The sequence below is a fragment of the Rhinoderma darwinii genome, chromosome 3, assembly GCF_050947455.1.
Source record: "Rhinoderma darwinii isolate aRhiDar2 chromosome 3, aRhiDar2.hap1, whole genome shotgun sequence".
NCBI classification, from domain to species: Eukaryota; Metazoa; Chordata; class Amphibia; order Anura; family Rhinodermatidae; genus Rhinoderma; species Rhinoderma darwinii.
The window spans coordinates 105,228,937-105,237,680 of NC_134689.1; positions in this window are offsets into that span (position 1 = coordinate 105,228,937).

An 8,744-nucleotide genomic window follows, 5' to 3' on the forward strand; every position below is an offset into this window, starting at 1 on the left:
GAACTCACCACCAGGGTGAGAGGGAGTACACTTGCCATTCGACAGGGCGACTACTGTTTCGGGTCCCCAAATGTCTCTCTTTATGTTTCCCAGATTACACATGACTTTAGAGGTGTATCTGATCATAGCCCAATATTGCTCCATTTGACATTTCCAAGCAGGGGTTTGTTGACCAACTGGAAATTTCATCCCTTTTGGCTGAAGTTGATTGGTTCATCTGACCGTATTCCAGATCAGATAGATCAGTTTTTACAAATCAATGACTCATCCATATCACACACATTATGCTGGGACTCGTTCAAGGCATACCTCAGGGGTTGTTTGAAATCGTCTGTATCATATGTTAAAAAAACTTCGGCACGGGTGGAGAGGGAGCTGGAGGAACAGGTCTCAGAAGCAGAGGCAAAATATGTTGCAGACCCCACCGATACCCACAGAGCGGCTTGGTTGGGCTTAACTCAATTATATAAAAGGCAGATCCATCTTAAGTCCAAATGTAAGCTATTTTTAACCAGACAATATTACTTTGAAATGGGGAATCAATCCAGTCAATTACTGGCCCATCTTATAAAGCGAGCTAATGATATATATATCTAGATTCAGGACATATTATACTGAATTATACAACTCCTCCGCCCCTCACTCTATGGCAGATAATCTAGAGTATTTAGGTGGGCTCACATTCCCTACTTTAACACCTGATCAACAGTCTATGGTAGATGCCCCCTTTACACTAGAAGAACTACAGGAAGCTATCCGTGATATGGCCCTTAATAAATCCCCTGGCCCGGATGGCCTCCCAATTGAAATTTACAACAAATACATACATAATATAGCCCCGCTTCTTCTAGACACCCTTAACCAGGCGGCTAGCTTACACACTCTCCCTCCCACGTTTTATGATGCTACCATTATTGTTCTTTTAAAACCAGGTAAAGAACCTCTTGATTGTAGTTCATATCGACCTATATCATTAGTCAATGTAGACTATAAAATTCAATATCCAGTATCAATTTTAGAAAGGTACAGACCATAGTACAATTGGGCAGGGCACATGACATGCAATGGGCAATTGCCTTTCTGGACACCATGAAGGCTTTTGACTCTGTAGAATGGCCGTTCTTATGGGCCTGCTTGGAACGTTTTGGCTTTGGTCCTCAATTTTGTCAATGGATCAGATTAATATTCAAATCTCCTAGGGCTAACGTGGTGGTAAATAATACTCCTTCTCTCCCGTTCTCCCTTTTCAGGGTCACCCGACAAGGTTGTCCGCTATCACCCACCCTATTTGCAATTGCCATAGAGGCACTGGCGATTCGGCCCAGAGCCTCCCCAGACCTTACTGGTATACAATGGAAGGGCAGAACTTCTGTAGTACGCAGACAACATGGTCCTTTTTTTGGATAACCAAAAATCCTCGTTTCATGTAGCGGCCAGGTTATTAGATGAATTTTCAAAGTACTCAGGTCTGAAAGTTAATTGGCAGAAATCGGCCATTTTATATACAGCTAAACATCCGACTCCAGACCCATATATGTCACAATATGGCCTTGAAACCGTCTCTAGCTTTAAGTATCTGGGAGTGACTATAGTTCAAGAACATGGCCAAACTCGAGATACATCCTTAACCCCATTACTGACTAAGGTGGGAGATAGATTTAGGAAGTGGGCTAAACTCCCGTTATCTGTGGCAGGATGTATCAATTTGGTTAAGATGGTAGTCCAGCCCCAATGTACGTATATCTTGCAACACATGCCTGTTATAGTCCCCATATCGTTTTTCAAATCTCTTAATACCTTGATAATACGCTTTATATGGGGATCTTCTAGGTCTAAACTTAGTCTAGCCACACTGCAGCGGCCAAAACTTGAAGGGGGAATGGCCTTAACGGATTTCCACTTATACTACCTGGCAGGACAGCTCCGCAATATCCAAGGTTGGGTGCGGGATTCCCCTCTGTCTGACACAGATTACTATTTAGCCTCCCTGGTGGCAGGAAAAAATCTGATTAGCTTCCGGGAATACCCTAAGTTTACCCCCCATGCAGACCTACTTCCTATACATGTTCTGGCATTGGCGGTCTGGCGCGCAGCCAAGAAAATACTTGTATACCATGATGTAATCCCGGAACTCCCTCTGTGGCATAATCCCACATTACCATGCCTTAAGTCATTGACTGATGCACGGGTGTGGCTGGATATGGGCATCACCAAATTAGGAGATATGTATGATAGTGGTCTGATCCTTACATTCCTACAGGTCAAAGAGATACATAATACTCCAGACTTGCAGTGGTTTAAATATCTACAGGCACGTCACGCCATACAGACTCAATTCCCACCTCATTCCACGATCATCTCAGCGTACCCTCTCATAGGCATACTAAAATCTCAAGGCCCTAAGGGTCTTATCACAGCCCTATAGACACATCTGATCTCGGTTAAAATTGACCATACCCGGGGGGCGTGGCTTGGCTGCCGGAGTGAATGGCTGCTTGAGAGCTCGGCTCCTAACTGCATAGCGGCTCACAGCGACATACCACCGCCGTTCCACCGCAAAACAACCTGCTGACGACCACCTGTGCCCAGGAATATACCCCACTACCGCCAAGATGCCAAAGAAACACAAAGCGGCGGCCAAACCGGCCAAAATCCCGGATTTCTACTCACCTCATAGCCGCCCAGCAGAACAAGATGGCGCCGGAGGAAGCCCGCGCGCAGGATCCCTGACATCCGACCCGGGCTCACCATCATCCATCACCTCTGCTCCTCCTCGACGCAGCAGCTCAGTCCCTGCTCTGCCACCGACGGGAGCAACAGCAAGCCCGCAGAAACCGACGCAGCTCACTCAGGCAGATATCTCTGCCGCGGACCTCAGGGGCCGCCATCTTGGCCTAGCGACACGAGGCACATCATCACAGCCCTCCTCTCCTTGCAGCTCCAGACGCCCTGTAACATGGGCCCCATCTCCTCCTCGCGGCGACAAGGGCCAGGTAGGACATAATATTGATGTAACTCCTGACCATTTGACAAAGGGAGACACGCTTGCTAATGTACCCTCCTCCACCGACCCCATTACTGAGCAAACGCTTAAACACATGTTGCAGGCCCTACAGCAATCCATACATTCTGGGTTTGCCCAGCTACTTAAACCATTAGCTGACTCACTTCAGGTGGTAGAGGAAAGAGTTCAGCATGTGGAGTCGAAAATGGGGGTGCTCACTACATCCCATAACGAGCTTATCGATGCCCATTATGATCTTGAGACGGACCTCTCTCATTTACAAGCTAAGGTAGCTGATTTGGAAGACAGATCACGCCGGAACAATGTGAAATTCAGAGGGGTCCCGGAGGACATTGCCACCAAAGATTTAACCCTTTATATACAGGATTTCATAAAAGCTCTGATACCCGACTGCTCCCCAAGGGACCTTATCATTGATAGAGCACATAGGCTTCCAAAGCCAAAACATATGTCCGAAAATATACCGCGAGATGTGCTAGCCCGCTTTCACTTCTACCACATTAAGGACTCTTTCATGTCTGCATCTAGGAAGAAGGAAGAGTTCCCCGCGCAATTTCGGATGGTCTCCGTATATGCAGATCTTTCAGCGGCCACGTTGCAACTTCGGAGGCAATTCGCGCCAATCACTTCTGCACTTCGAGATAACAAAATTCTCTACAGATGGGGATTTCCTGTACGCCTGCTCGTCCACAGGAACGAATCCTTACACATCATTAGATCCGTACAAGATGGCATTTCTCTCCTGCTGCTGTGGGATATTCGGGTCGCACGGATGGAGGATACTCCGAAAGCTGTTCCACCGCCTGTTGCACAGGAGTGGCAAATGGTCCGGTCACGTAATCGTCCACGACGCTGAGGTGGTTCACTTACTAGGATGCAGTGCAGTCCACTGTACCGGTTTTTCAAGATGACTGATTTCCCCCATTATTGTCTTGAACACAACCGGTGTTCAGACACACTTCCTTTAATGTATATTTTTCTTTTGTTTTTGTTTGTTCTGTTTTGCCACATATATCTGCAGATCTGTCGAGGTAGCTATATGTTTTTCTATAATGCCTTCTTCTTGATGATATCTGTAATGCATTGGTTTGTAATCCTATTCATCCATCTTGATGCACGGTTAATTTCATGTGTCCGCAAGCAACAACACACCCTATATAGTCATGGCGCTTAAATTTACGTCCATTAACGTTAATGGCTTGAATAATCCATATAAACGCTCGACTATCTGGAAAGAAGCCCTTAAAACTTCCTGTGACGTCCTCTGCGTGCAAGAGACGCATTTATTAGAAAAGGATGCAATTCGCCTGAAACATCCTGCATTTCCACACGTGTTTCAATCCCATCACTCATCCAAAACTAGAGGTGTGTTGTTGGCTGTGAAAAACACGGTCGCTTTTCAAATGTATGATCTATTAACTGACCCTAATGGCCGATATATTATCCTAAAGTGTTCTATTAACAATGCCCAATACACGATAGTTACAATATACGCCCCTAATCGTCACCAATTGAAGTTCTTCCACAAGATTACACGCCTAATTTCTAAACATAAACAAGGTAGACTGATCCTGTGTGGGGACTTCAACGCTGTAATGGATGCGGAGTTGGACTCCACTTCGCAGTCTCGATATTCTCATGTCACCATAGGTGATTTGTTCTGGAAGGAGGAAATATATGACATTTGGCGCATGCATCACAGCACAGAGAGAGACTTTACTCACCATTCCCAGGTACACAATAGTTATGCCAGAATAGACATGCTTCTGGTAGACAAAGAATCTGTTTTCCTAACGGAATCCACGTCTATTGGAGACGTCTGCTGGACGGACCACGCTCCTCTCACCCTGACTCTCAAAGAAACACATAATACCCCGCCTACATACCTGTGGAGGGCTAGTCCCTTTCTCCTCTCACATCCCACACATAGAAAAACCATAGAAACTGATCTGACGGAATATTTTGCTATTAATGACACAGCAGATATCGGGATTGCAGCGCTATGGAACGCCCATAAGGCCTACATTAGAGGTACCTTTATCAGACTGGGTCATATGGTTAAGAAACAAAAGGTAGCAGAGGTATTAGGCCTGACAGAGGAAATCCGATGCCTAGATGCAAAAAACAAAGTTGCTCCCTCAGATGACCAAGCGTCTCAGCTCCTCCTTCTAAGACAACGTCTCAGAATGTGTCTATTGTCAGAATACGAAAAATCCCTTAGAAAAACCAAAGCGAAATACTATTCACAAAATAATAAGGCAGGGAAACTTTTAGCAACGCGCCTCAAACTCCAGCACCAGAAATCCAGAATTCCGTATCTTCGGAATCCACAATCTCAAACTAAAATTGCAGACCCTAGAGACATAGCTGAGCAGTTCCGTAAATACTACTCATCCTTGTATAATATTAGAGATGATCCCTTTGTCGAACGGCCAAACCCGCCTGAGATACAAAAATTCCTACAATCTGCTTCACTGCCTAGTCTCACTCCAGAACAACTTCAGACACTAAACGCCCCTATCACCGAAATGGAAATTGTAAAAGTCATACAATCCCTTCCACAAGGGAAAGCTCCGGGTCCTGACGGTCTCACTACCCTATATTATAAAAATTTTACGTCCCTACTGGTACCATATTTGAATAAATTTTTCCAGCAAGCCATGATCGGAGGTTCATTCCCTAGAGAAAACCAAGCGGCATTAATTGTCACACTACCTAAACCAGGGAAAACTACTGACACACCTCAAAACTTCCGGCCTATTTCATTGCTCAATGCTGATCTTAAACTTTATGCAAAACTGATAGTTAATAGACTCACCCCAATATTGGCCACCCTGATAAGCAGTGACCAAGTAGGTTTTATCAAAGGCAGACAAGCATCCGACAACACCCGTAGAATCTTGAATATAATACATCATCTGGAGTCAACGAAAGAGCGGGCAACGCTATTAGCATTAGATGCAGAAAAGGCGTTTGACCGTATCAATTGGACATATGCCTTTTCGACCCTACGGACAATGGGGTTGGAGGGGGACATCCTGACTGCTATTCAGGCTCTGTATTCTGCTCCATCTGCCAGAGTGTACACCAATGGGGTCCTTTCTCGGGATTTTGATATCTCTAACGGAACCCGTCAGGGCTGCCCCTTGTCCCCAATAATATTCATTCTCTCTATGGAGCCCCTGGCCCAACACATTAAACAACATAGCCTTATTCAGGGGATAAAAATTGGTAACAAAATCCATACCATCTCATTGTATGCGGATGATATCATTTTGTCCCTTTCTCAGCCTGTTAGCTCACTTGAATCGGTTATGGATGTCATTAAATCCTTTGGCAAACTTTCCTATTACAAACTAAACACCCTAAAATCCCAGATGCTACCCTTACACTTAGATTCTGACACGTTGTTTTTTCTGAAGTCAAAATATCCATTTGATTGGAGACTAGATGGCATTCAATACTTAGGCATTACCATCTCTCCCTCCTTCCGTGACCTATACAAGGCCAACTACGAACCCCTACTTCATTCCATTCATGCAGAATCTGATAGACTCCTCCAACACGACACGTCATGGATAGGACGTATAGCGGCGTACAAAATGCTCCTTTTACCCAGGCTATTATACCTATTCCGTACCCTTCCAATTAGCTTGCCCTCCAAATTCTTTGCGATGGCACAAAAAACATTATCTCGATTTGTTTGGGCTGGAGGTAAACCTAGAACTTCCAGACATATATTATCCCGTGACAAAAAGTTAGGTGGACTGAGTGTCCCAGATATACATAGCTACTATATTGCCACCCTAGTGGCACAGACTATGGATTGGTGGCATGGTAATCAAGATATCCATTGGCTTCAAATTGAATCATCATACATGTCCCCGATAAGCCTAAAAACCGCCTTGTTTCTGTCCTTCTGGGATACCCCACAGATCTGCACAATATCTCCACTAACCAAGGCGACCCTACAGTGTTGGTCATACTTACATCGCACATCTACTGAAAAACTCCCACTATTAAAATCATACATTCCTATTGATATTTTTTCACTGATTGTTCCCAACTTATCACTATCTTCATGGTCCCTAAAAGGCATTACTAATGTATCTCAGTTATTTAAGGATAATTACTTGGTGAGCTTTGAACATCTTGTGGCTCAATACTCTATTCCGATCACAGATTTCTTTAAATATCTCCAGATCAGAGACTGTACAGCGAAATATAACAACTTTGATGCTGTATGTCTTTTTAAAATGTTTGGGTATCTCTCTAAACGCAGCAAGGGCCTGAGATTTGTGTATAATTTACTACATTCACACACACTTTTTTCCAAAACACACCATATGCGGCTCTGGGAAAGAGAGCTGAACTGCTCATTCTCAGAAGAAACATGGATATCTGCATTTAGATTAATTTACAAAGCATTACCCTGTATCCAACACGTAGAAGCTGCTATAAAGACCTCATTAAGGTGGTACTACACCCCGGATAGACTACACAGGATGTTCCCTGAGACATCTCCACTATGCTGGAGAGGATGTGGCCATATCGGTACTCTTTACCATACGCTGTGGTCATGCCCCACGCTGCTTCCGTTCTGGTCTCAGATTTTTGATCTTGTATCCATAGTCTCTAGATGTAGAATTGCACAATCCCCTCAGACGGCCCTGTTGTTTATAGAAATGGAGGCAATACCCATAGCATTAAGATGCCTGATTTGCAAAATCCTAGTCGTGGCCAAATTGGTGGTAACCCGCCATTGGAAGGAAACTGCTGCTCCTACGCTAGGAGAAGTGATCATACTCATTAACACGACATATGCATATGAAAAAATCATCTCCTTGGGTAACTCCTCGTTCCACAAATTCACAGCAATATGGAATCCATGGTCAACCAGTGTGTATTACATTGCATAACATGAAGGTGCAATTGGCCTCAAGGTCATTGTCTCCCCCAATAGGGAACATTAATATTTATCAGGACGATATTTGTGGCTTTTCTGTTCTTCTTTGCTGGTTTTATCCTTTCTCTGTTCTTTTTTTATGTTACGACACAATGTCATCTCTCCAGTCACGATTACCTCAATTCTTGCTTTGTATGAAGAGATGATTGATTGTACCAATTGTACCAATAATATCGCAAAGTTTAATTGCGAAATGCTGTTCTGTTTTCATGTTAAAACTAATAAAAAACTATTGAAACGAAAATTGACCATACCCCACTCCCGGTCCTGGCCAAGTGGAAGACACAAATACCAGACCTTTCACTGGAAGATTTGACTGACATCTTAAATTCACATTTGACAGTATCTCCGGCTATCAATAATAAACTCATACAATTATACATTATACACTAAGCTTATCTCACCCCAGCGAGATTACACCGAATGGGAAAAGTACCTACTTCAGCATGTCATAGATGTGGTCAGTCAGAGGCAGATTTCTAGCACCTTATGTGGGAATGTCCATACATATTAACATTTTGGACAAAGGTATATGAGGTTATTACTCAGTTACTGCCTAGTCCTCTGACGTTTCTCCGAAGATAGCCCTATTGGGACTCATTGATGATGAAAACTGGACACGTCACACTGGTATTTTTATTAGAGAATCTTTATTTTTGGCTAGGAAAACAATAGCCATGCACTGGATGGCAGACACAGCTCCATCAATCTCCTGGAAACGATTGGTTGATACCGTGGTTACATACGAACAGC